The 25948-nt window shown below is 44.6% G+C and overlaps 1 long non-coding RNA gene across 2 annotated transcripts in view; it reads right to left on the minus strand.

The window, feature by feature from the left end:
- Positions 1 to 19501, minus strand: part of LOC129657864 (uncharacterized) — a 46487-nt gene extending 26986 nt beyond the window's left edge. The window contains exons 1-2 of one of the 2 annotated variants that reach the window (XR_008717137.1): positions 17851 to 19501; positions 14450 to 14530 (exon numbers count right to left, since the gene is read on the minus strand). This is a non-coding gene — a long non-coding RNA (uncharacterized LOC129657864). The remainder of the gene's footprint in view (positions 1 to 14449; positions 14531 to 17850) is intronic. The other variant, XR_008717139.1, reaches the window with a different exon arrangement.
- Positions 19502 to 25948: the final 6447 nt, after the last annotated feature.

Consider the following 25948-nt stretch of genomic DNA (forward strand, 5'->3'; position numbering starts at 1 on the left):
CTAGACGTTCCTCTCCCTCTCATCTGCCTACTGGGCTCCTCTTTCTTTCAGATTTGTTTGTTTAAATAGTTGTTTATTTGGCTGTGCCAGGTCTTAGTGGCAGTATCAGAATCTTTTAGTTGTGTCATGTAGGATCTAGTTCCCTGACCAAGGATTGAACTGGGGCCCCCTGTGCTGGGAGCGCAGAGTCTTAGCCACTGGACCAGCAGGGAAGTCCCTTGGTTCCTCTTCAAACCCCAGTTCCAGTGCATCACCCTGTGTAATCCTCCCAGTCTCCAACCACGCTGTCTCCTCTCCCTGAACCCCCATGGTTCTCACTGCTAGTGTGCCTCACACTTCAATGAGGACATTGGGGTAGTATTGTAAGGCATTAAGACATTACTGTTTCCTGTTCTTCCCTCCACCAGCTCATTTTCAAATTCACAAAAAATTTTCCTTCCTTGAAATGCTACCTTTAGATCACGGTCACAGTAGACACAGCACATCTGTCAAGTCTATGATGAGTGGTGGGCCCTAGGACCACCAGAGCTGACCTTCCCCACCCCTGGGTGGTGGCCTGCTGGCCCCTCCCCAACTCAGGGGCAGGATGGCTTTCCTGACACTGTCCATTTCAAGTTCAAGTTCTTAGTTCTCCAGTTCTCAAGGTTCTTAGTTGTCCCCCTTTGGCTGAAACAAGACTCTGAAAACCAAAGTGCTTTTGATTTTCAAAAGTCAAGCTGTATTAAGAACTAGGAGGTTTCTCTTAGAATCCCATAGGGTGGCCTTCACATATATTAAATGGATTTTTGGAGCAGGGAATATATATTACCATATGTGAAATAGATCACCAGTCCAAGTTCAATGCATGAAACAGGGCACTCAAAGCCAATGCACTGGAACAACCTGAGGGATGGGGTGGGGAGGGAGGTGGGAGGGGGGTTCAGGATGGGGAGACACATGTACACCCGGGGCTGATTCATGTCAATGTATGGCAAAAACCACTACAATATTGTAAAGTCATTAGCCTCCAATTAAAATAAATATATAAATTTAAAAAAAAAAGAACTGGAAGACGTTCAGGGAGCACGGGTGTCAGGGAGTGGGGCAGGGAATGTTGGGTGGTGACAGAGAATCGTTATTTATCTACCCAAAAGGAAACTGTGGGTTAACAGTAGGCCGAAGAAAATCCACAAGAATATAGCTTAGACACTTGGGAAATAAAGCTGGGAATATTCCCTCCTAGGTGTCCCTTCTGCCCTCTCCCCTCACCCACCCAGTGAAGATGCCAGCCAGGAGGCAATGGGATCTTTCAGAAACCCCCAGATGGGTTTGGGAGGAATAAGAAGAGAAGGGTTCATCTCTCCAAATGTCATTTACTGTACTACGAATTTTTCTTTCATGGGGCTATATCTCCTCAAGTGATAAGTCAGCTCCTTGGGGCAAGACAGTGACCCAACGTGTGCACAGACCACACAGCCCCACACCCTGTGTGCAAGAGCACAGCCACATACGTGCCCTCCATATCCACGCACAGGCCCTACCCGGGCCCAGGGACTGTGCCAGGGCCTGAGGACACACAGAGAGCACCGACCGTGCCTGATGGAGGGTCGCCTTGGTCACTGGCTGTGGTCAGTCAGTCACTGTTTGATATGGAAGGCAGAGGAAGAGGGGCTGTGTGCTTTCCAGGGGCTTAGGGGGGCGGGCAGCTGTGTTGCTAGGAGTTGGAGAGTCTGGGTGACTTCAAGGCTAGAACTAGGACTGAGCTTTGAAGAGTGAGGAGGGTGTGATATTATTTCTTCAGTCCCTGACTTCCTGTGTCCAACAGGGACAGGAGAGAGAAATCTTAATGGGACAAACCAGTCCTTTCTAGGGACCGCTGCCCCAACAGCCACACACAACAACACAAAGTCTCCTAACTGTTGGCTTCCTCTCACTCTTTCTTTCCCTGATGGGGTGTGGAAAATAAAAGCTTGAGACCCAAGGTGTTCTAAATCTTTGAGAGGCTCTGTATTCTGGTGCTGGGTGTGGGCTCCCCACAGCCCCTCAGAGCCCCAGTTGGTGACTCCCAGCCAGGGTCTTGCCAGCCAGGCTGTGGCACATGTGACCTCATAGCCTGATCAGCCGGTTCTTCCTGGGGGCTGGGGGTACGGCTTCAGCTTCCCCCTCCCCAAGCATCCTGGACAGGCTGGTGCCCAACCTGGCTCCTCTGTGTTAGATTCAATTTTAATTTTGGAGGTATTTTGTTTTTTGAACAGTTCTATTTTTTTGGTAAGGATTGATGTTACTATTCTTTATTAGGGGTTTTCCAAAGGGAAAAAAGAAGTAATTACTATTTTTCTTAAAAGATTAAGATTAATTCTTGGACTTCCCTAGTGATCCAGCAATTAAGAATCTGCCTGCCAATGCAGGGGACATGGATTCGATCCTTGGTCCTGGAAGATTCCATGTGCCCCGGAGCAACTAAACCTGTGTGCCACAACTGTTGAGCCCACATTCTGCAACTGTGGAAGCCCACACACACTAGAGCCCATGCTCTGCAACAAGAGAAGTCACTGCAATGAGAAGCCCAAGGACTATAAGTAGAGAGCAGTCACCACTCACCACAAGTAGAGAAAAGGATGATCATACCATCCCTAAGACCCTTTTATACACCTAAGTTCCTTTTGCAGATCTTACGTTGCTTATTTTTCTCATATCTTGAAACACATCTGCTCCTTCATCATTAGTCATAATTATTCTGAACAATGTGGGGAAAAAAGGAGTAGAAGAAAAATGATGGAATGACCTAGATTAAGAGGATAATGCAATTGTGGGATAAATCATCACACTTGCATCATTCTTGCTTTTCCTATTGCATTGCCAAAAGCATGGCATCATCTTAAGAATTATAAAAGAAGAGTAGACACATCATGTCTGGAGCTTACGTTGAACACACTTGAAAACTGAGCATTTTTTTTACTTTCTATTTATAATGGCATAGAGAAAAAACTAAAGGCCAGTGTTTCACAATTCTTAGATGAATCAAAAGATGCAGACAGAGGCGGCAGTTCTGTGTGCGCTAATGACAATGATGAAACTGATCATATGCATGAAACCTCAGACAACAAGTCTTCAGATAATAATATCCTTGATGGATTTTCTCAAACTCAAAATTTGATGGGTGAATTACATATTCTTATGGACAAGAAGGAAATATGGCGTTCTCATTCAATCAGCTATTCAAACCAGAAAGACTTCATCATGCACTGTTTTGTCACAGAAACCTGGACCATTGCATTGCTAAAAGGATGTTTGGAAGTGCTCTTTCATCTTTTATGATGTCGAGGCACTGGGAATTTACTTGAATGAGCAAATGTTTAGAGCAGATGTATATACAGAGGTGATGGGAAGGAAATAGAGAGACTTGTTAGACTGATCATCTTAATCTGTTTATAAATCTAAAAATGAAAAGTCTGTGCAGTTATGAGGCAAAGAAGATGGCCATCATCTCTTCTTCAAAAGCATGTGCTATCAAAGGTCCCAATTTTTTTTTCTCATATTTTGATGATGCAAGTGCAAGAAGATGCAGAAACAATGAGAAGCTAGAACTTCCTAGAGATGTCTTTGAAGTCTGAGTCAGTATTTACAGGACCATGTTCCACAATGATGCGCAGCAGCTGAGGGGCAATGAGCTGCGTTCAAAGGGTATTACATTCAAAAATCAGGAAAATATGGAAGAAAGATGTGGACTTTTTGTGTTCAATTCTAGTGTCCAAATATCTAATAGAGTTGTTTTCTGCTCTTACTTCTACAGATTATTTGTACAATGACTGAAAAATATTTTTTAAAGGTTTCATTGGATCCAGATGTTAGGCAGGGACAACTGTCTTTTCCTGTACATGATGGCTGTATAGGTAGAAGTTTCTCAATATGTGTTCCGCAGAACACATGCCAAATATGTTTGAGAAATGTTGGATAAAGCAGAATTATGTAAATTTTTAACTGCAGGATTTCTCTGAACCTTTAATATGCAAGATGTCCAAAGTTGGTTTAACCAAGAAATTCTTGGAGGAGCAGAATATTTCCCAGGACTAGTGGTCTACAGAAGACTGAAAAAACTGCCCTAGCAGATAAAAGGACAACCAGTCAAACTATATTATTAGTTAGCTAAGGTTTAGTGTATGAAGGCTTTTCCCTTTTTTTAGGGAAAAATTTAAGTTCCAATTCCATGAGAGGAGCCCCAAAAGAAGGCTGGGACAAGAAAAAAGAGAATGGATGTCAGAGAGAACTCTAGTTAAAAAAAGGGGGGGGACAGAGTGAAGGTCCCATGGTCTCAGACAAAGAGAATAAAAAAAGAAATAGATTCATTAGCTTTATTTTGAAAAGGAGGAGCAAGATTATTCTCGAGACAGGGAGTATAATCAGACTCTTGGGACAGAGAAACTCTGCCCCTGCAGAATTCCCTGGGTGGGGGAGAAGGGGTGATGGGAAGAAAGGAAAGCAGTGGTTCTAGATCCTCAAGGGAAAAGAGATACCTTTTGTTTAATTATTTGACACAGAGACCTGGGCTCCTGCCATCCGGACATTGCTGATGTGAATTAAACAAACCACCCTTGAGACAGGGGTGACTTCCCACAAGAGTCCTGATGGCAGAGGCTCCAGCAGTCATCACTGGGTTCTGAGCTCAATTTCCACCACCCCTTCTAGCAACCATCAGCTCTCTGCACCAGCTGGCACAGCCCTGTTGGCCCTGTACACACACTCTGCCTTACCTTCTGAAACCCAGCAGAGAGAATGTCCCTAACCATCAATGGCCAACACCACCATGCATCCTCTGAATCTTCCCCATCTCCTCACGCACACTTCTCCTGCCATTACTCCCAGTCTCCCTGATTCCACCTCCCCCACCAGTACCCAACCACTTCCATCCTTCCTTTCAGAAGGCTAACTTCTCTGAAGAGTTGTATAGACTCACCATTACCACCTCCTCGACCTCCTGCACCCCTGCTTCTCTCTTCCAACTGCCCAGGTCAAGCTCTCATCTCCACCTCCTTCCTAAAGTAGGGCACCAGAGACGCCCATCACACCATGGGCTTGCTCAATGCTGTCTTCCTCTTTCCCAAACCCTCTACAGCATTCATGGTCAAGAACTCCCTCCTAGAAGCACTTTTTCAGATGACTTCTACAATCCCACCTACATCTAATGTTTCTCCTACACACTCCTCACACTTCTCAGGTTCCTTTGTCTCTGCCCAATCTCTATATAGTCTTTGAATATCCCAACCTGCTCTTCTCTCTTCTACCTAGTCTCAACACTTTAAATATCATCTATACTTTGATGATTTTTTTTATTTTATCCCTGTGCCCATTTCTCCCTAACACCCTCGTCTGGTAAATCGCCTAGTTCAGCATCAACACTTAGGTTTCAAATAGTCATCCAAGCTTAGCATGACCAAGTCTCGATCCTAACTCAGATCCCCAAACTTTCTCATCTCAATAAACTATTCTGGACTTCCCTGGTAATCCAGTGGTTAAGAATCCACCTGCCTATTCAGGGTACACAGGTTCGATCCCTGGTCAAAGAACTAAGATCCCACATGCGCCTCAGGGCAAGTAAGCCAATGTGCCACAACTACGGGGCCCATGCTCTAGAGCCCATGCTGCACGAGAGAGTAGCTCCCACTCGCTGCAACTAGAGAAAGCCCATGCACAGCAATGAAGGTCTAGTTCAGTCAAAAAACGAAATAAAATAAAATAAATGAATTTTAAAAATAAAAACAAACCATGCTGGTTGTATGGGCCATGAACCTAAGTTCAGTTCAGTTCAGTCACTCAGTCGTGTCCGACTCTTTACGACCCCATGAATCGCAGCACGCCAGGCCTCCCTGTCCATCACCATCTCCCGGAGTTCACTCAAACTCACGTCCATCGAGTCCGTGATGCCATCCAGCCATCTCATCCTCTGTCGTCCCCTTCTCCTCCTGCCCCCAATCCCTCCCAGCATCAGAGTCTTTTCCAATGAGTCAACTCTTCGCATGAGGTGGCCAAAGTACTGGAGTTTCAGCTTTAGCATCATTCCTTCCAAAGAAATCCCAGGGCTGATCTCCTTCAGAATGGACTGATTGGATCTCCTTGCAGTGCAAGGGACTCTGAAGAGTCTTCTCCAACACCACAGTTCAAAAGCATCAATTCTTCGGCACTCAGCTTTCTTCACAGTCCAACTCTCACATCCATACATGACCACTGGAAAAATCATAGCCTTGACTAGACAGAACTTTGTTGGCCAAGTGATGTCTCTGCATGAACCTAAGCGTCACATTAACTCTTCTTTTTTGTCTCCCAGCCATCCCCCAACAGCCAATCAAAGAGCAAAGCCCATAGGAGTTCTCTAAAATATTCTGAAACTGAAAGCTTCTCACCATCTACCCAGACACTACCCTAGACCAAGCTACATCATCTTTGACCTGGACCACTGAAACACCCAGACAGTCAGCTGCCAGAGTGATCTTTCACAGCAGTAATTAGAGCACACTACTCCTCTATTAGTTTGCTATAGCTGCCATGAAAAAATTACCATAAACCAGATGGCTCAGAATGACAGAAATGTATTCTCTCATAGCTGAGAAAACCAGAAGTCCAAAATTAAGATATTGGCAGGGTTGGTTCCTTCTAAAGACTCTGAGGGAGAAGCTGTCCCATGTCCTCCATGTGCCATGTCTCTCCCCTAGCTTCCAGTGCTTACCAGCAGTCCTTTGAGTTCTTGGCTCGTAGATACATCACTCCAGTCTCTGCCTCCATCTTTCCATTGTCTTTGCTCTGAGTCACCCTGTTTCTGTCTCCCATACAGATACTCTCATTGGATTTAGGGCCTACCCTAATCCAAGATGAGTTCATCTTAATCCTTCCCTTGGTTATATCTGCAAAGACTCAATTCTCAAAGAAGGTCACATTCTGAGGTTCCTAGCAGACATGAACTTTTTTTTTGGCTGCCCAGCATGGCATGTGGGATCTTAGTTCCCTGACCAAGGATCAAACTTTCACCCCTGCATTGGAAGCACAGAGTCTTAATTACTGGACTGCCAGGGAAGTGCCAGCAGACATGAGTTTTTGAGGGTACTCTTCAACTTACTACAACTTTCCTGCTTAAAGCTTTCCAGTGACTTCCTGTTATAACCAAAATAAAATCCAGACTCCTGTAAGGTCTTCAACACCTCATGCTTGCCCAGTTTATAACCCGTTTTCCCTCTTTTCTTCTTCCATCCACCCCAGTCCAGCCACAAGTGCCTTTTTTTCCTCCCTTGAAGCTGCCAAGGGATTCCTCTCTCCAAGCCTTTGCACATCCTGTTCCCTCCTCTTGAAACACTATTCCCAGGCTTTTGCATGGCTGCCTCTTTATCATCCAAAACTTAACAAAAATGCCACACCAATGGACCCTTTCTGACCATTCTAATTAAAGCCTCCAACACTCCACCCCAGCCATTACCTCATTACTCTACTTAATCTTCTATATAGCACATACCTGTATGTGAAATTATTGGGTCTCCTAATGAACTTGCTATCTATAATAATGAGAAAATTAACTTCCTGAGTGCAACAACTCTGTCCTATTTGCTTAAGCAGTGCTTAGCACATAGCAGTTGCTTGAATTAGAAACCATGGATTCAGAGAAAGGGCAGGGAGGGATAAATGGGGAGTTTGGGATTAACAAACACACTACTATATATAAGATAGATAACCAACAACTACTTGCTGTATAACACAAGGAACTATACTCAATATTTTGTAATAAACTATTAGGGAAAAGAATACAAAAAAGAATATGGAAAGAATTTGAATGCAGAGTTCCAAAGAATAGCAAGGAGAGATAAGAAAGCCTTCCTCAGTGATCAGTGCAAAGAAATAGAGGAAAACAATAGAATGGGAAAAACTAGAGATCTTTTCAAGAAAATTAGAGATACCAGGGGAACATTTCATGCAAAGATGGGCTCGATAAAGGACAGAAATGGTATGGACCTAACAGAAGCAGAAAATATTAAGAAGAGGTGGCAAGAATACACAAAAGAACTGTACAAAAAAGATCTTCATGACCAAGATAATCATGAAGGTATGATCACTCCCACTCACCTAGAGCTGGACATCCTGGAATGTGAAGTCAGGTGGGCCTTAGGAAGCATCACTACGAACAAAGCTAGTGGAGGTGATGGAATTCCAGTGGAGCTATTCCAAATCCTGAAAGATGATGCTGTGAAACTGCTGCATTCAATATGCCAGCAAATTTGGAAAACTCAGCAGTGGCCACAGGACTGGAAAAGGTCAGTTTTCATTCCAATCCCAACGAAAGGTAATGCCAAAGAATCATCAAACTACCACACAATTGCACTCATCTCACACGCTAGTAAAGTAATGCTCAAAATTCTCCAAGCCAGGCTTCAGCAATATGTGAACTGTGAACTTCCAGATGTTCAAGCTGGTTTTAGAAAAGGCAGAGGAACCAGAGATCAAATTGCCAACATCCATTGGATCATCAAAAAAAGCAAGAAAGTTCCAGAAAAACATCTATTCTTGCTTTATTGACTATGCCAAAGCCTTTGACTGCATGGATCACAATAAACTGTGGAAAATTCTGAAAGAGATGGGAATACCAGACCACCTGACCTGCCTCTTGAGAAACCTGTATACAGGTCAGGAAGCAACAGTTAGAACTGGACACGAAACAACAGACTGGTTCCAAATAGCAAAAGGAGTACGTCAAGGCTGTATATTGTCACCATGCTTATTTAACTTCTATGCAGAGTACATCATGAGAAACGCTGGGCTGGAGGAAGCACAAGCTGGAATCAAGATTGCCGGGAGAAATAACAGTAACCTCAGATATGCAGATGACACCACCCTTATGGCAGAAAGTGAAAGAGGAGAGTGAAAAGTTGGCTTAAAGCTCAACATTCAGAAAACTAAGATCATAGCATCCAGTCCCATCACTTCATGGCAAATAGATGGGGAAACAGTGGAAATAGTGGCTAACTTTATTTTTCTGGGATCCAAAATCACTGCAGATGGTGATTGCAGCCATGAAATTAAAAGACACTTGCTCCTTGGAAGGAAAGTTATGACCAACCTAGACAGCATATTAAAAAGCAGAGACATTACTTTGCCAACAAAGGTCTGTCTAGTCAAAGCTATGGTTTTTCCAGTAGTCATGTATGGATGTGAGAGCTGGACCATAAAGAAAGCTGAGTGCTGAACAATTGATGCTTTTGAACTGTGGTGTTGGAGAAGACTCTTGCGAGTCCCTTGGACTGTGAGGAGATCCAACCAGTCCATCCTAAAGGAGATCAGTCCTGGGTGTTCATTGGAAAGACTGATGTTGAAGCTGAAATTCCAATACTTTGGCCACCTGTTGCAAACAGCTGACTCATTTGAAAAGACCCTGATGCTGGGAAAGATTGATGACAGGAAGAGAAGGGGATGACAGAGGATGAGATGGTTGGATGATATCACCGACACAATGGACATGGGTTTGGGTGGACTCTGGGAGTTGGTGATGGACAGGGAGGCCTGCCGTGCTGCAGTTCATGGGGTTGCAAAGAGTCGGACACGACTGAGTGACTGAACTAAATCTGGAAAAGAACACATATATGGAAATATATAAAGAGAAAAGAACATATATAATTGAAGGTGTATATATATAAAATACAAGAATATATATATGTAACTGAATTACTTTGATGTATATCTCAACCAACACAACATTGTAAATCAACTATATACTTCAATTTTTTTTAAAAAAAAAAGCATTAAAGGTTCATGGAATTTAAATTGATGGGGTGACGTAAAATGGCAAACATGGGTTTACATTAACTTCTTTAAAGAAAATATTCCAATATGACATCCCATATATGTGGAATGTAAAAAGAAATGATATAAACAAACTTACTTACAAAACAAAAAAAGACTCAGACTTAGAAAACAAACTTATGGTTGCCTGGGGAAGGGACAGTCAGGGAGTTTGGGATGGTCATGTACACATTGCTATCTCTAAAATGGATAACCAATAAGGACCTGCTGTACAGCAAAGGGAACTCTGCTCAGTGTTATGTAGCAGCCTGGATGGGAGGGGGGTTGGGGGGGAAATGGATGCATGTATATTTATGGTTGAGTCTTTCTGCTCTGCACCTGAAACTGTCACAACATTATTAATCAGCTATGCTCCAGTAAAATAAAAAAAAAATTTTAATATTGTTGTTTAGTTGCCAAGTCATGTCCAATTCTTTGCAACCCCATGGACTGCAGCACATCAGGTTTCCCTGTCTTTCACTGTCTCCCAAAATTTGCTGAAACTCATGTCCATTGAGTTGGTGATGCCATCCAACCATCTCATCCTCTGTTGCCCTCTTCTCCTGTCCTCAATCTTTCCCAGCATCAGGGTCTTTTCAAATGAATCAGTTTTTCACATCAGGTGGCCAAAAAAATATATTCTAGACACAATAAAATTAATTTTAACAAAGAAAAAAACCATAGATTGGTTCACTCAATATCCATGGCATCAGGATTGCAAATTTAATCACCATAGAAATGTCTTCCTATAAAGCAAAACCTGGAAAGCTACAAACCACATTTCCCAGACTCCCTTGCAGCTACAGTTCTGGATGTAGTTTAAATTCCTTAAGGCACAGGCAGTCATGCAAGACTAAAATTTGGAACTGGGTCCACTGGGGAGAGAAGTGTGACACAGGGCATTCATTTTGGGAGCACAGATGATGTAGCAGCTGTAGGCAAGCTTTGCAGGTGATCAGCCAGCTTCCTGGTGGTGGCAGGAGCAGCATCTTTAAATGGACTCATCCTGGGAAGCTTAGCCTAGAACTTGTTCTCGCACCTCTTCTCCTAGCCATTTAATGGCTTGTAATAAATTTCTTTGGACTTAAACTACTAGAATAACATCCATGCTCTGCCGCTGAACACTGATCAAAACATTGCTCAGTACATGTTTGTTGACTAAGTATGACATGGCATTTGAAGTACTCCAGATGTGGGTTTGATGGTTGGGGGCTTCCAGCTTAGAAATGATCTTACAGTGATTAACCTCTGCCATAGTGATTACAGGTGGCATTAGGTTCCTGTGGCTGTTGTAACACATTGCCACACACTTGGGTAGCTTCAAACGATTAAATTTATTCTCTTACAGTTCTGGAGTCCAGAGGTCCAATAGCAATATCAGTGGACCAAAATCAAGATGTCAATAGGATTATACTCCCTGTGGATTCTAGAATAGAATTCATTCTTTGCCTTTTCCAGCTTCCAATGGATGTGGGCATTCTTTGACTTATCACTCAACCCCAGAGGAGGAAATGGCAATCCACTTCAGTATTCTTGCTGGGATAAGTCCATGGGGTCGCAAGAGTCGGAAGCGACTGAGCGCACATACACGCACATCACTCCAATCTTTGCTTCCAGTTTGACAACGCCTTTGAGAGTGTGTATGGTGTGTGTGTGAGTGAGAGAGAGAGAGAGAAATTTCCTTCTGCCCTTGTTTTATAAGAACAACTGTGATAGCATTCAGAAGTCACTGCTATAATCCGGAATAACCTCTCCATCTGACGATGCTTAACTTAATCACACCTGCAAAGTCCTTTTTTCCGAAGGAAGTAACATTTACAGGCTACATTTACAGAGATTCAAGACTATATCTTCTGGACTAATAGGCAGCCTACTACACTGCTCATGACCAGAAAACTTTGTTCTCAGATGTTTCTCATTATTCGATGGGAATTCCACTGTGCGTGTCCATACGTCACTTCATCTCTGATTATTCTTTCCCTGAAGAACTTACCTACTGGAGAAGAGTGGGGAAGGAGAAAAGGTACCACCAGCCAAGGGGACTAGGACACAGGGGAGCCCATTTCTGACCACACAGCCACACTCAACTGAAAGCAGAAGATAAATAACCAACTTGAAGGAGCTTCAGCCACATATATTCAACTGTATCTGATAGGCCAAGAGGCAGACCAGTGCTTGACATGTCCATCCTGGAAGACACGTGTATTGGACCTGAGGCACTCTCAGAAAAGGGCCACTTCCCAGTTGAGGGCTGGTTTTCCAGGACAATTACAGCCAGCCTTCCCCATCTATAAGGCCAAGGAGGAAAAGAGAAGGTCAAAGAGAGAAATAAGAGTAGGAGAGTAGGAACAGATGACTGCCTGAACCCAACAGGTGATTCAACAAAGATCTAGAGAAGTCAAGAGTTGAAGCAATTATCGGGATAAATTGAGCAAAAATAAAAAGAAGTAATGGGATTTGGGGACCTTTCCAGCCAAAGCCAGTTCTACCATAAAAGCCAGTAGATAATTACTTAAATTTCCCTACACTGTGAGAGCAAAAATAGACAGGGTATGATGGTTCTAAAGGCCCATGACTATTTCACCCATCTTAGCAGACTTGTGACATTAAATCAAGCCATCAGTCAATATGGGAATACATGTAAACTATTATATATAGGACAGATAAACACCAAGGTCCTAGTGTATAGCCCAGGGAACTATATTCAATATCCTGTGATAAACCATAATGGAAAAGAATATTTTTTAAAAGTGTCTATATGTGTATAACTGAGTCTTTTCACTCTACAGCAGAGATTGGTACAGCATTGTAAATCAACCATACTCCAAGAAAAAATTAAATTAGGAACTTCACTGGTGGTCCAGTGGCTAAGACTCTACACTCCCAATGCACAGGGGACCAGTTTAATCCCTGGTTGGGGAATTAAGATCTTACATGCTGTGCAACATGGAAAAAAATAATAATAAATTTAAGAAGAAAAGAAAAGACCATTCTACCAAAAGGGGAAAAAAATGGGAACACTAACCATGAGCAAATTGTCGATGTTATTACAGGAGAAAAAAGGAGTTGATGAACTGTTCTAGCAATAATTGTCACCCAAATAGTACTACATAGGCTGGTGATTAGAAAGAACCACAGTTCAGGTTTTTCACAGTTTTGTTTGTTTGCGTAGAGATCAGTTGACCATGTTTGTAGGGAAAGGCCTAATATGAAGGGAGCGAGTGAAGATGCTTTATCATTCTAGACATGTACAGAGAGAAAGATCACACAAGTAAGGGCTTGCTTTTGAGAAGATGTGAAAAAAAAAAAAGTCTGACAATGAAGAGAAATTAAAGGTGGAGGACCATGGCAGACCAGGCAATTTTCTCCCAATCTTCCCATAGAGGACAAACATACTAGTTACACAAATATAAAAATCATCTTTCTAGAGGCATCGGATAGTCTTCATCACAGTGAAGAATTAGCAAGCCAGGAACTGGGGGAAATGAGGGCAGAGGAAACCTGCAGCTGGAATCTGAAGCTGCTCTTCCTCTGGACTGTTCTTCAGCTCCAGATCAAGCAGGAAAGAGGCTGAGAGGCCAAGTAGTGCTTTTCACTACATCCTGTGGCTAGTGGATCAGGAATGGAATCCAGGGCCCACTCAGTTAGATTGCTGTTGTTCAGTCACTCAGTCGTGTCTGACTCTTTGTGACCCCATGGACTGCAGCACGCCAGGCTTCCCCATCCTTCACTATCTCCTGGAGTTTGCTCAAACTCATGTCCATTGAGTCGGTAATACCATCCAACCATTTCATCCTCTGTCGTCCCCTTCTCTTCCTGCCCGCAATCTTTCCCAGCATTAGGGTCTTTTTCAATGAGTCAGCTCTTTGCATTACGTGGCCAAAAAATTGGAGCTTCAGCATGAGTCCTTCCAATGAATATTCAGGGTTGATTTCCTTTAGGATTGACTGGTTTGATCTCCTTGCTGTCCAAGGAACTCTCAAGAGTCTTCTCCAGCACCACAATTTGAAAGCATCGATTATTTGGATCTCAGCCTTCTTTATGGTCCAACTTTCACATCTGTACATGACTACCGGAAAAACCATAGCTTTGACTAGACGGACATTTGCCAGCAAAGTGATGTCTCTGCTTTTTAATACACGGTCTAGGTTTGTCATTGCTTTTCATCCAAGGAGCCAGTGTCTTAATTTCATGGAAATTGCATCCCTAATTTAAAACCTTTCCACAAAGAAAACCCCAGGTCTGGAGGTAAAGCCCTCAGAAGTGCATGCACTCATGCACCAGTGTACAAACACAAGAAGGATCCCAGCAGCACTATTTGCACAGATAAGCATATCATGTCACATTTATAAAATGTAATACTATCCAGTGATGAAACGTACAGGCTAAAGCTGAACACAACAACACAGTTGAATTTCACAAGTATACTGAATGAAGGGCATCATGTGTAATAGACTTCATACTCTGTAGTTATGTTTATATGAAGTTGTAAAAACAGGCAAAACAAAACTTTTTTTTTTTTTGGACTGCATCGTATTTTGATGGTAAAACAATAAAGAAAAAATCAAGGATGTTTTACCATGAAAGTCAGAATAGATGTTACCTGTAGCAGGGAGGGAGAGGGGGAGGCAAGAAGAGGCAGTGGGGAGGGACTTACCTGGTGGTCCAGTGGTTAAGACTTTGCTTTCCAATGTAAGAGGCAAGGTTTGATCCTCCTGGCAGCTAAGATCCCACATACCTCAAGGCCATAAAACCAAAACATAAAACAGCAATATTGTAACAACTTCAATGAAAACCTTAAAAAAAGTCAACATCCCAAAAAATCTTAAAAAACAAAAAAAATGAGGGAGTGCTTAGAGCTTCCAGAGTATGGCATGGTTATATTTGTTGTCTTGCCTGGTAAGGACACTGATGTTGACTATAATAAATCATTGATCTATTGATCTTGGATTTGAACACTCTTTCAAAGGCATGTTCTATTTTATAATTTTTAAAGTGTTGAAAGAGAGAGAAAGAAAGGATGGAGGGAAGAGGGAGGGAGTGATCAGGAAGATTCCAAGGCCTGGAAGAATCAGGCGGGTCCTCCAAGAATGAGGTACATTGGCGGGGAGGAGGCAGAGAAAAGCCCACTGATCATGAGCGTCTCATACTCAGTATGTGTGTCCAGAAAGATCCTCACTGTTGTTGCAGAGATGGTGACAAAGTAGAGCATATGTGCCACATGTCAGGGGAGCCACCGCCTCTCAGTGCCAGAGTCAGCAAAGATCCAGGCCTGCCAGTTCACCAACTTTTCAAGAATAGCAAAATATCTGGATTTTCTTATAATCCCCTGTGTCTTCATTGTTGATAATGAAATCAAACTATTGTAAATATTGTTCAGGTCAAACAAAACCCATTTTCTCTTCCAGATGAGGGCCTTGGGGTTTAAGGCCTCTGGGTGAAGCACTCAGAGTTCGGGGACCAGTCACCGCAGGGGCGTGGCTTTCTCCAGCATGGTTCGGTAGCCACCCATCAGCCGGTGGCAGACTTGGTGACTAAGAATGCCAGAAAACAGAACAAAAGAGGGACAGGAAATCAAGGGCGGACCTCATTGAAAGGGTTCACACCAAGATCCAGGATGCCAGAAGGGCCTCTGCACTCACTCCAGAGAGATCAGAGACTCAAAGCCCCCAGGAGAACAAAGAGCTGAGTTAGAAGAAGTGAGAGAGACGGTTTTGGACTGCGAGCGCTCCAAAAATAAACCTTTGCCTTTTATCACTTTTCTCTTTTTACTTTCTCTCGACTTGCCTTTAAAAAAAAAAAAAAACAAAAAAAAACAAACACTAACAATTCTACAAGCAACCAGAAATGGGGAAAAAAATAAAATAAAGCAACCATAGGTTTTTGTGAAGCTGCTTTGTTCATCCTGGCTTAAGCCCACTGGTTTCCAAGGGAGGCGCACACCAGCTCTTTCCCAATGACCCAGCGGTGGATTCCGACCACAAGCCAAGGCCACAGGCGATAGCCGCGCGCTGCATCTGCCTCAGCCCTGGTGGCTGGCTTCCAAGAAGTGCTGGAACATAGGAAGCAGCTAGCAGGGCGCATAAGAAGTGGTCAGCAGTTGGGAACAGCTGGAGGGAGGAGGGCCAGCAAGCAAATATCAGAATTTGGGAAATATGGCTTTGACTGAACAAAGTTCACTGTTGTTTTCCAAGAAAGCAGGACCTGGTTGAGCCACCCCAGAGAACAGGGCGAGGAGCCCAGGAACTGAAGGCTGGCTCTCCAAGGCCTGGGATGCTTGGCCACCCAACAGTGACCGGGGCCATTGCTCTTCCCCTCTGGGCAGAGAACAGGCTCAGCATAAAAGGGGAAAGATGGACAGGCAGTCAAAGCAAGACCAAACTACAGAGATAGAGGGTAAGATAAAAGGAAAAACAACAAGGCCATTGGCGATTTCCATGTGCTCTATGCAAATTCACTTTGATGTATCTCCATTAATTAGCGCACCTTGATTATTTAGAGTTATTCAACCCCACAGGTACCTACCTTTTGTAGTGAGCTTTCTGATCCTAGCAGAGTTGGAGCAGAAGCCCAGCTATTATCTATCAGAAACTCTGCTACAAGGATGAGAGATTGGACTAGCTCACTTCTCATTCTTCCAACTATAATTTAACAGAACTGGATAATGATGTCCTTATGACAAATGATATTTTTTTTCTGAGTATCCACATGTCACGCGTCTTAAAGGCACTTAGACCAACCAAATTTTTGCCAATAGGTCTGATTATCTGCAAATCAGCTGATTGAAGTTCTCAGATCTGAAGCACGGCTTATTTTAAGAAATTAAGTTAATTTAGGTAATAGTTTTATTGAAAAACATTGAATTCAAAATTAATTAGAAATAAGACAGTTCCCTTGTTTAAAATTTTTTACGTTTTCAAATCATTTGTAATAGACCCTCTGCTAAGAAAAGCGGTTTATAAATTAATTAAATATTCTTGGGAGTCGTTATTTTACTCAAAGGAACATTTCTATTCATCGAATAGCAGGAGTTTCTATGCTTTACATGTTTGTAGCCCTGCCTCACCCAGCCCTGCTCCTGGAACATAATAGGTGCTCATTAGATGTTTGTTGAATGAATCAGTTGTAAAGGCAAAACATGTAAATGGTCCATTTCTGCCAACTGGCAAAAATAAGAGCATTTTGAAGATGTACTGTGTGCTAGAAACCTGGCCAAACAAACTTAACACGTGCTAGTAATTGCTCTCGATTCTAAGACATGATTACTGTGATAATCCCCATTTTACAGAGGACTCAACTGAGGCTGGTGAGGGGCAGAGCCAAGATTCAAGGCCAGGCCTGTCCCACTCCTGAGCCGAAGTTCTCAGCCACCATTTGAAGCTGAATCTCAATCCTCCGCTCCGTGGACACAGTTCTAAGTGCCACGTGTGGTGAGTTCAGCAGATGGAAACCACAGCGTCGCCCCACAGAGACAGACGGCGGGGCTAAGAAGGCTGACTCCCCCTGGGTAGGCGAACAAACTGCCCCCACAACTGCTTCTGCACCAGCCATGCAGCCTCCCCTCCCCCAGCCCCTAAATCACTGCCTGGGCCTTTGTTCTTCCCACAGCTGCTCAGCAAATTCCTTGATTTAAAATTATGATCACAGGTTGAAGTGCTACTTAAAATAATTTTGCCAAATGTTCCATCTCTCTGCGTTGATGAATATAATGGATGAAAATTTAAAGAGAAAAAAAATTTAAGAATTCACTTTGTGGAAGACAAAAAAAAAAAAACCATAGGCTGCATGTATGGCATTGCTTTGGGCCTAAAGGATTCTCTCCCACAGGAAGTGGCCCAGAGGCTGGGCGTTCAAGGGCTCTCCACTGATGGGGAGAGTGAGCTGCTGGCAGGTCCGGCTGCCCCAGATGCAGGGAGCAAAGGTCAGGGCGGGTGTTGGGTTTGTTTAAGCATGAGTCAGAGGTAGGGTGGGGGTAGACCCTCAGGTTTCCAATTTCCAATTTCCTGTGCAAGTTACTGATGGACACTGCTTCCCACCCCGCCAGCCTTTCATGCTCACCGCTCTGTAGAACAAAGGCGGATCCATGGACACATAAATAACCTGGACAGGCCAGATCTTCCTCCTCTAATTCCAGATTTCTCTCTCTCCGATTCGGAAGAGTTCAAATCCTGAGGGAGGCAGGGCAGGAAGGCAGACCTCCACCAGCACCTGAATCCCTTGAGGCCTAGGGCATGTGGGCTCTTGGTCTCTTCCTCTTGGCCCAGCCCCGAGCTCTGGTTGAAGCCTCCAGCTGACCCATCCTTCAGACTGGCCCACTGCTGCCCGGGATCCCAAGAACAGGGTGGCCCCTCGGGTGCCTGTGGCTCAAGGGACCTGGTAGATTTGGGCCATGATGAGTCTTGACAAGGGGTCTTGCATTACATCAGGTTATGTCACATTAGCTGGACTCTGCTTAAGATTTTTTCCCCATTTCTTTTTTTTTTTTTTTAAGATTTTTTAATACGGACCATTTTTTAAAAGTCTTCACTGAATTTGTTACAATATTGCTTCTGTTTTTACGTTTTGGTTTTTTGGCCTCAAGGCAGATGGGGTCTTAGCGCCACAGCCGGGGATTGAACCCGCAACCCCGGCATCGGCAGGCGAAGTCTTAACCATGGGAACACCAGAGAAGTCCCTTTGTATCCCATATTCTGAGGTTTCCTCTTTGCTTGAGAGGTCGGTGGGCAGAGAGGAGCCAACTTTGAGCTTTGGGGTGGAGGTGAAAGGCTCTTTTAAATCCTCTGGACCAAAAAAGCCCAAGGAAGCACTTCAACCCGTGGGCCCCCGCAAGCAGGCTGCCTCTGAGCGAGCAAGGATTCCAGGATCCCACAGAGAACATGTGCCCCAGGGCCACCTTCAAAGCAAACTGGTCTCTAAAAATCACAGATCTGCCATTGATGGAAAACCAATCACCCTGGAAACAGCTCATGCTCAAGTGGGGCTGCCTGTTTGTTTGGCGCTGTGCCCATCAAGGACTCTCAGAGGTGATGCCTTTTCATTTTGTGGCATTGCAGTAAGTTTGGCCCACTGAGCTTAAGGGGAGCGCTGTGTATTTCCCCCCGAAAGGGCTTCCGTGGGACACAAGGCCCTGGGAAGAAACGATTGCTCTCAGCCTTTGGGAGCAGGAGGCAGATTCAGGTTCCTGTCCCTTTCTGAACCTCAGTTTCCTCATCTTTAAAAAGGACATGATTACATGCACTTCACCAGGTGGTTATGGTGGTTCAATGAGCCCACCTGCTGAGTGTAAGCAGGAGTCTTTAGAGCTATTTCCACCAGACAGGGCAGAAGCACAGCCGGGCAGAAGTACCTGCTTCCAGGTGGGGGCGGAAGGAGGGGGTCTCTACATGCTGGAACGCTGCCATTCTTTGTCACACCCTCACCCTCCAGGGCCATCTGCTTTGCTGGCAAGCCCATTACCAGATTCTCTAAAGTGTTCCCCCATGCCCACTCCCCCAGCCCAGCACAGCCCCATCGTGGGCTCCACTCCCAGGCCCTAACTCTGGACCTGTCAGGGAGAGAGGAGAACCAGCTGGACCCGTCTTTCTGAGCTAGAGTCGCCTCTCTCTCCCTCTCTTTCATTACTCTTTGGATGCCCAGCGTTGCCTGAGCAGTTGGCTCCTCCAGCCCGTTTTAGGGGAAAGAAACATCTCAGGTTCCTTTGAGTTCTGGTTACATTGTCTACTTTCTACGTGCTCACCCAGGGCGCACAGAGCAGCAGCAGCTGCCCGAGGAAGGGAGGATTTTATCACTAAGTTTGTGTAGAAAGACTGGTACCCAGCAATCAAAAAATTTTAAAGCAGAAAACTCTAGAGACAGCACACCCCTCATGACCACACTTGAGGTCTGCCCACCCAGCACTCTCATCTCCTGAATGACACCCTTCTCCCTTTCTCTGCTGATGCTTTTATCACATGTATACACGCTAAGTCGCTTCAGTCGTGTCCGACTCTTTGTGACCCCATGGACTGTAGCCCGTCATGCTCCTCCATCCGTGGAATTCTCCAGGCAAGAATACTGGAGTACGGATTGCCATTTCCTCCACCAGGGGATCGTCCCGACCCAGGAATCGAACCCACGTCTCTTGTGCCTCCTGCATGGGCAGGCAGATTCTTTACCACTAGCACCATCTGGGAAGCCCTGCTTTTGTTACAAAAGCTGCTAATTCTCCACTCTTGGAGCCATGGGGAGAGAGAACTCCAGAAAAGAAGTTATGCCAGGCCCTTTGGACAAACAAAAAATTCCTCCCCAGAGATCACCAGAGACACCTGAGAAGGGGTCTTGGTGCCGCCTTTCCCTTCTTGAGAGTTTTTTTTCTTCTTCTTCTTCTTTCCTTTTTTGCAGATGGCTGCATTTAATGAGGAAGCACTGTCAGCAAAAATAGGAAACCTTCACCCTGGCTACTCTCAGGGTCTGCATCCCCTATCGGTGAGGCGAGAGCATCACTGCTCTGCAGGGTAGCTCCATCCACTCAGGTAGAAACAAGTAGGAAAAGCATGGAGGGTGCAATCACGTTTTTTACCTTCTACAGGTGACTTCCTGCAGAAACTTCTGGAAAGAGAAAACAGACGTTTTCTCCCACCCAATAAAGTGACTAAAGACCTCTAACCCTGACATCTTGTAGACTAAGTGAAACACCACCTTCTAGTCTCCCACGTGGCCCTTCACATCTCTTTTTTGAATCCCTTTGGAGGGAGATAGGATTTCCCCCTACCCCCATTTTACAGATGACGCGATTGAGGCCAAAGAAATGAATCGATTTTCCCCAGTGGAACTGGAAGTGACAGGGTCAAGAATTCAACCTGTAGTCAAGGTCAGTCTTCATTTGGTCACACAGCCCCTCTAGGGTTTCCACAGCACCACCGATCACCCGGTTATCACACCTTTCAGCTAAAGATGCCAAAATCCCTCATCAGTAGAGAATTAACACCTTCTTGAAAACTTGGAAACTGACGCTTCTAAAAGCAAATAGATTTCCAAACTTTGGGTTAATGATAAAGCCAGAAAAAAGCAAAAGACTCCTAGTTCCCTCTCCTCCTTTATCAATATATGACTTAGATTTAGGTGCCAAGTCAAATTTCTCCAGCACCATATCCTTCGTGGTAACTTATTAAAGAGTAAATCAAAGTTTGCTTTAAGAGAAAAGTAAATACACCCAACTTTCCATACCACGATGGACCTGGAGTCCACTTCCCGGTTCCCCTGCTGACTCAGGCTGTAATTGGAGATAAGTGCCTGGGGTGAGTGTTCCAGCATCCATGTGCCCCCAGGGATGCTGGAGACGGAACTGTTGTCCCCACAGGAGCCTGCTCACTTGGCGAGGAAAATTAGACCCAAGGTGATGCTGTGGGTGCAAAGCTCTGCATGCAGGTAGCAGCTGCTTGTCTTTGTGCCTCATGGAGAGAAAAGAAGTCAACCCTTTGTCACATCACCAATGAAACCCTGCCGTTCTTTGACTCTGAACTCACCCATAATTGCTGGGAGTGAGGTGGGAAGGGCTGCACTTTTGGACTCAGATGGCAGGGAGGATAAGAACAAAGTTGGCAAAGAGTCAACTCTAATCGCACAGGGAGCATTTTCAAGGAAACAAACAAAAATAGCCAGAAATGGGTCAGACTCGGAGGTTAGAGACAGGAAACTGGGGCAGAGTCCTGAGTAGAAGGATAGAAATTTTACTTTACAGATCCAAAATCAGACAATCTTTCCCATCTGATTCCCTGTCCCCTCCCCACTTTTTTTTCCTTCTCCAGTCCTTTTGGACATACAGGAAACATACACTCAAAACACAATGAAAAAGACCAGCGTGCTATTGAATCCTTGCTCCCTATTCTCAATTCTAAAACTCTCTCCTTTTTCCTTAGGCTGAAGACAACAGGGGTTTAAGTAGAACTCATTTGAGAGGCAGGCAGGCAGGCAGGAGAAATGTTATAGATCCTTTGCTTGCCTTTAAGGTTTCTGCGGTCTCCATACATGTTGCTGACAGGAGAAAGGGGAGCAAATTAGAAGAAAAGCACTTTGTACTGAAGTGATTGACCTCTTCCCAAGCAGGCTAACACACCAGCATCCTTCCCGTAACTGCCCCCAGACGTCTGTGATATTCCATGCGTCACACACAGTGGACATGCACATGTGTGCAGGCACACACAGAGACAATACACACACCCCTTCCACACATGCCCAGCGTGCCTGCAGCTCCACAGAACACAAATGCACACACAGTACACACACACACAACACCCATGCACACTTGCATAACCCAGAAAGTGGTTCTTGCTCTCACTGTAACCTTCGGATCTTGGCGGTTCTCCTGAGCTCCCGCTCTTGGCAGGATCACATTTCCCTATGACCTCAGTGACGTGACTGGGGCAGACTTATTGGGCTTACCAGAGAGAGAGAAAGAGAGAGGAAGGGCAGAAAATTCTGATGTGCGATAATGCCAGGCAGATCATCGGGCCCACCACAAAGGAATCAGCGAGATGGGTTCATTTGGTAAGGATTGGCATACTTGACTGATAATTTGCTGGAACGCTGGGTGCATACCCTTCTTCCAAATGTTACGTCCTCTGAATTCACTGAAAAATAAAAGGAATTTGCGGGCTGCGTCCAACAACACAGGTAATACACATACAGGCATGTACACACACAGACATATATACCTACGTACAAGCTACCAAGTATTCACAAGGACTCTGGGAGGAATTAGGGGGTGGAGGTGGCTTCCCCCAGGTTGCCCTCTCTCCCCACTGCAGGCAAAGTACAGAAGCAGCCTTCTAAAAGTAGATTCAGCCCGCCAAACTGTCACACCGGAATCCCCTCCCAGGCAGTCAGGGGACCAGAAGCCCCATTCTGAAGTTTATTTCTAAAGCAGAATGTCTTTCATGCCAAGATAGCCCCACACGTCCAGCCAACAGAATTGTTTGTGCGGCGGTCAGTTAGCCGTGTGACGCAGGAATGGCACCTGTTTTCATTATTTCAGGACACAAGCAGGGGTCCTGGGAGCATCTGTCTCTCCAAGCCTCCCACTGGTGGTGAGAGGCTTTGGTTTCCAGAAGCATTGACTCAAGGCTTAAAATTCCCAGAAGACTCAGGATATAGAGATGTTCCTGATGGTCTTTTTTTCCAAATCATAAAATGTATTTGAAATCTGCTTGTTATCAGTCTGGCCTCAAAGCTAATTGATCAAACATAGACCCACGGAAAAATCTGCAAGAAGACACCAGACAATTTTTTTTTTTAGCTTGGGGTTTTCAGGGAGGGAGTTTTGGGAAGTGGGAGAGAAGTCACCCAGTTAAACTCCTGAAGAGCTGGGGCAAAATTCCCTTGTCAAGTACCAGTTTTTGTTTTTTTTTTTTTAATGACAAAGTCACACCAGAGAGGAAATGAAAAGGGAAATTTTTAGACTTCTCATCCGTCCAGAAAGCCCCGGGCCTGTTTCAGAACCCTGTCAGGGTAACTGTCACCTGCGGTCACAGGACTGCAATCCCAGGAGGCCTTGCGTCACTGGCCATTATATCAATAAGGAACTACAATCACCAAACCACAAGCCAGCTTCTTTTCTGAGCCCACATGTTGCTTTAGAGGGTTTTTGAACAAGAGACTTTCCTGTTTTTGAAACCCGTGAATCCACAGGTCTTACAGGTTACTCAAATGATCTTATCACTTGCAGCAACCACTGGCATGGATTTCAAAACTGCCTCCTCCAGCCCTGCCCTCCCCTCACTCCACAGACATCCACTTATTCACCAGCATCGGTACTTACAGGATCATGCTGCCAACTGCTGACACAGAAGAAAAACACAGTAGTTATACATTAAGCTGAACGGTTAGAGGATCTGTGCCAGGTCCTATCCAAACACCATTTATCCACTGACCAGAAGGAAGATAACCACCCTGAAGAAAACCCAACAGTAGCTGCTCTGCAGTCAGATCACTGATCCGTAGCACAGCCATACTGTTTTCCATGCGAACATATACACACGGGGGCAAAGTAGTGTCAGAAATCATCATGGTTCACGGAAAACGATTATATTCATCCCAGGATGTGCGGCATGTCTACTGGAAAATGTTAACTACATCCCAAACCACCAAATGAGGCTGCCGTCCAGATTGCTAGGAAGTAAATGTAGAAAAGCATGGGGAGCGGGCTCCGAGGAACCTGGGTGAAAGATGTAAACTGGCCAATCTAAATCCTCCATGGTATGCAAGTCAGACTTGTTTTTCTCTGGAGCAAAGAGAAAGACTCAGATTACAGGGTGCACTATAGCACGATGAGCTAAATCCACAAACAAACGTCTCTCTTTCCTGCTCAGCACGGCAGCTCAAGAGACAAGCGCCAAACCTAACAACTGCCCTTGATAGCCATCTCCTGGTTTAACTCCTACCCTGGCCGGGGGCCACTTGGCGTTGCTCAAGCAATGCCTGCAGAATCCATCCTGCACTACCTTGCTAGAGGCTTCCACCCTCTGGGCGCAGACCTGAAGTTACCAGAGAGCTTCCGGAAGGTGTTGCAAGTCCCTGCTCTCAGCAAGTGTCCAATCAGAGCGAAGGTAAACCAGAAAAACTTTTATTCTGCAGCTACACCCAGTGACTCTAAGCTGACTCCACAGAATCCACATGGCAATAATGAATCTAGCAGACACTTATCTAACCTCACACTTTTCAGTCTTTTTGGGTTAGAATCAACACTTAGCTCATCAAAAAAACACATTGTCCTAAAAGAACCCACTCTCTGTTTGAGCATGCTGGTGTTTTGTTGATCTTCTTTTGTTTTTCTGCATTCCAATCAATCTGCTCTTGCTAAAATGTTGAGATAGATGCTGGAAAGCCAAAATGTTGTGATTTTTGTTTGAGAGAGGATTCCTTCAACATACTAAAAATCCTCTCTCTCGTGAAATGCCGAATGTGAACAAGGAGATGTAGAAAAGTGTCAGAGGTGAATCTCTCAACAATGATGACAGGTCTACCCAACCAGCCTCTCACTTTGGCTGCATGGAGCACGGCTCTGTGCCCTCTCCCCAGGGGATAAATGTTGCCCAATGAAGAAAATGTTGCCTCTCCCCTTTTACATCACCACTGACACCCCATCCCCAGGCAGGTGGCACCAGGCCCGCCTCCAGAACTGTATGTTCCCTACTATCCTGGGCTTTTGAGCTCAGATGCCAAAGAGGGCACTAGGTAATGGATATTTTTGACAAAGGACACTGCAGGAGGTCTTTCCACATCACTTATGGGAGTACCAATCCCCATTCACTCAAATCAACAAGGAAAATAACTCACATGAGCAAATGTAAGATGTCACCTTATAAGTGTGTCTATCCAAAGTTCCTCATGTTATAGAGTGCTCACTCAGTTTCTTTATTTTTGAAGAACAAAATGCCCTGAAAGGCATTCAATCGATACAAGTTTAAGATGTTCATAGAGGTTGCCTAGAACAGTTGTGGGTGTTTTTGCTTTTTACAATTAAAAAAAAATTTTTTTTATTGGAGTATAATTGCTTTACAATGTTGTATTAGTTTCTGCTGTACAACAATACGAATCAGTTATAAGTATACATTTATCCCCTCCCTCTTGAGCCTCCCTCCCAACTTCCCTTCATCACACCACTCTAGGCCATTATAGAGCACCAAGCTGAGCTCCCTGTGCTATATGGCAGCTTCCCAGTAGCTATCGATTTTCCACATGGTAATGTATATATGTCAATGCTACTTTCTCAATTCGTCCCACCCTCTCCTTCCCCCGAATCCTGTGTCCACAGGTCCGAAGAATAGTTGTATTTTTTTAATCAACTCACGCAAAGAGTTAACTCATTGGAAAAGACTCTGACGCTGGGAGGGATTGGGGGCAGGAGGAGAAGGGGACGACAGAGGATGAGATGGCTGGATGGCATCACTGACTCGATGGATGTGAGTCTGAGTGAACTCCGGGAGTTGGTGATGGACAGGGAGGCCTGGCGTGCTGTGATTCATGGGGTCGCAAAGAGTCGGACACAACCGAGCGACTGAACTGAACTGAAGGTAGAAGTTTTTGTAGTTATTCTTGAAGGTGTGCCTCTAACTGCAAGTAACAGATAATGTAAGCATGTCTTTTAAAGCTCATTTTTAATAAACTTATTATGAAAATT

The sequence above is a fragment of the Bubalus kerabau genome, chromosome 1, assembly GCF_029407905.1.
Source record: "Bubalus kerabau isolate K-KA32 ecotype Philippines breed swamp buffalo chromosome 1, PCC_UOA_SB_1v2, whole genome shotgun sequence".
Lineage (NCBI taxonomy): Eukaryota > Metazoa > Chordata > Mammalia > Artiodactyla > Bovidae > Bubalus > Bubalus kerabau.